We start from the raw sequence: 3006 nt of genomic DNA on the forward strand, positions 1-3006 counted from the left end.
TGTATTAATGTTTCTTGCCCCTGGTAGAATAAATTTTGGTTTCTTGCCCTGGTAGACTGTATTAATGTTTCTTGCCCCTGGTAGACCGAATTTGCGCTTTGCCCCTGGTAGACTGTATTAATGTTTCTTGCCCCTGGTAGACCGAATTTGCGCTTTGCCCCTGGTAGATGCTATTGTGGTTCCTTGCCCCTGGTAGGCAGACCGGCCACAGCCCAAAGCGGCTTCCACGCCGGCCTTCCGCCATCGCCCAAGCTGCTCTCACGCCCCTGGTAGGCCGACCGGCCACACAGCCCAAAGTGGCTTCCACCTCGGCCTTCTGCTAGAGCCCAAGCGGCTTCCACGCCGGCCTTCTGCCATCGCCCAAGCTGCTCTCACGCCCCTGGTAGGCTGACCGGCCACAGCCCAAAGCGGCTTCCACGCCGGCCTTCCGCCATCGCCCAAGCTGCTCTCACGCCCCTGGTAGGCCGACCGGCCACACAGCCCAAAGTGGCTTCCACCTCGGCCTTCTGCTAGAGCCCAAGCGGCTTCCACGCCGGCCTTCTGCCATCGCCCAAGCTGCTCTCACGCCCCTGGTAGGCTGACCGGCCACAGCCCAAAGTGGCTTCCACCTCGGCCTTCTGCTAGAGCCCAAGCGGCTTCCACGCCGGCCTTCTGCCATCGCCCAAGCTGCTCTCACGCCCCTGGTAGGCTGACCGGCCACAGCCCAAAGCGGCTTCCACGCCGGCCTTCCGCCATCGCCCAAGCTGCTCTCACGCCCCTGGTAGGCCGACCGGCCACACAGCCCAAAGTGGCTTCCACCTCGGCCTTCTGCTAGAGCCCAAGCGGCTTCCACGCCGGCCTTCTGCCATCGCCCAAGCTGCTCTCACGCCCCTGGTAGGCTGACCGGCCTTCCGCCATCGCCCAAGCTGCTCTCACGCCCCTGGTAGGCCGACCGGCCACACAGCCCAAAGTGGCTTCCACCTCGGCCTTCTGCTAGAGCCCAAGCGGCTTCCACGCCGGCCTTCTGCCATCGCCCAAGCTGCTCTCACGCCCCTGGTAGGCTGACCGGCCACAGCCCAAAGTGGCTTCCACCTCGGCCTTCTGCTAGAGCCCAAGCGGCTTCCACGCCGGCCTTCTGCCATCGCCCAAGCTGCTCTCACGCCCCTGGTAGGCTGACCGGCCTTCCGCCATCGCCCAAGCTGCTCTCACGCCCCTGGTAGGCCGACCGGCCACACAGCCCAAAGTGGCTTCCACCTCGGCCTTCTGCTAGAGCCCAAGCGGCTTCCACGCCGGCCTTCTGCCATCGCCCAAGCTGCTCTCACGCCCCTGGTAGGCTGACCGGCCACAGCCCAAAGTGGCTTCCACCTCGGCCTTCTGCTAGAGCCCAAGCGGCTTCCACGCCGGCCTTCTGCCATCGCCCAAGCTGCTCTCACGCCCCTGGTAGGCTGACCGGCCTTCCGCCATCGCCCAAGCTGCTCTCACGCCCCTGGTAGGCCGACCGGCCACACAGCCCAAAGTGGCTTCCACCTCGGCCTTCTGCTAGAGCCCAAGCGGCTTCCACGCCGGCCTTCTGCCATCGCCCAAGCTGCTCTCACGCCCCTGGTAGGCTGACCGGCCACAGCCCAAAGTGGCTTCCACCTCGGCCTTCTGCTAGAGCCCAAGCGGCTTCCACGCCGGCCTTCTGCCATCGCCCAAGCTGCTCTCACGCCCCTGGTAGGCTGACCGGCCACAGCCCAAAGTGGCTTCCACCTCGGCCTTCTGCTAGAGCCCAAGCGGCTTCCACGCCGGCCTTCTGCCATCGCCCAAGCTGCTCTCACGCCCCTGGTAGGCTGACCGGCCTTCCGCCATCGCCCAAGCTGCTCTCACGCCCCTGGTAGGCCGACCGGCCACACAGCCCAAAGTGGCTTCCACCTCGGCCTTCTGCTAGAGCCCAAGCGGCTTCCACGCCGGCCTTCTGCCATCGCCCAAGCTGCTCTCACGCCCCTGGTAGGCTGACCGGCCACAGCCCAAAGTGGCTTCCACCTCGGCCTTCTGCTAGAGCCCAAGCGGCTTCCACGCCGGCCTTCTGCCATCGCCCAAGCTGCTCTCACGCCCCTGGTAGGCTGACCGGCCTTCCGCCATCGCCCAAGCTGCTCTCACGCCCCTGGTAGGCCGACCGGCCACACAGCCCAAAGTGGCTTCCACCTCGGCCTTCTGCTAGAGCCCAAGCGGCTTCCACGCCGGCCTTCTGCCATCGCCCAAGCTGCTCTCACGCCCCTGGTAGGCTGACCGGCCACAGCCCAAAGTGGCTTCCACCTCGGCCTTCTGCTAGAGCCCAAGCGGCTTCCACGCCGGCCTTCTGCCATCGCCCAAGCTGCTCTCACGCCCCTGGTAGGCTGACCGGCCTTCCGCCATCGCCCAAGCTGCTCTCACGCCCCTGGTAGGCCGACCGGCCACACAGCCCAAAGTGGCTTCCACCTCGGCCTTCTGCTAGAGCCCAAGCGGCTTCCACGCCGGCCTTCTGCCATCGCCCAAGCTGCTCTCACGCCCCTGGTAGGCTGACCGGCCACAGCCCAAAGTGGCTTCCACCTCGGCCTTCTGCTAGAGCCCAAGCGGCTTCCACGCCGGCCTTCTGCCATCGCCCAAGCTGCTCTCACGCCCCTGGTAGGCTGACCGGCCACAGCCCAAAGCGGCTTCCCACGCCGGCCTTCCGCCATCGCCCAAGCTGCTCTCACGCCCCTGGTAGGCCGACCGGCCCACACAGCCCAAAGTGGCTTCCACCTCGGCCTTCTGCTAGAGCCCAAGCGGCTTCCACGCCGGCCTTCTGCCATCGCCCAAGCTGCTCTCACGCCCCTGGTAGGCTGACCGGCCTTCCGCCATCGCCCAAGCTGCTCTCACGCCCCTGGTAGGCCGACCGGCCACACAGCCCAAAGTGGCTTCCACCTCGGCCTTCTGCTAGAGCCCAAGCGGCTTCCACGCCGGCCTTCTGCCATCGCCCAAGCTGCTCTCACGCCCCTGGTAGGCTGACCGGCCACAGCCCAAAGCGGC

This window comes from Corythoichthys intestinalis, unplaced genomic scaffold, assembly GCF_030265065.1.
Source record: "Corythoichthys intestinalis isolate RoL2023-P3 unplaced genomic scaffold, ASM3026506v1 HiC_scaffold_92, whole genome shotgun sequence".
Taxonomy (NCBI): Eukaryota; Metazoa; Chordata; class Actinopteri; order Syngnathiformes; family Syngnathidae; genus Corythoichthys; species Corythoichthys intestinalis.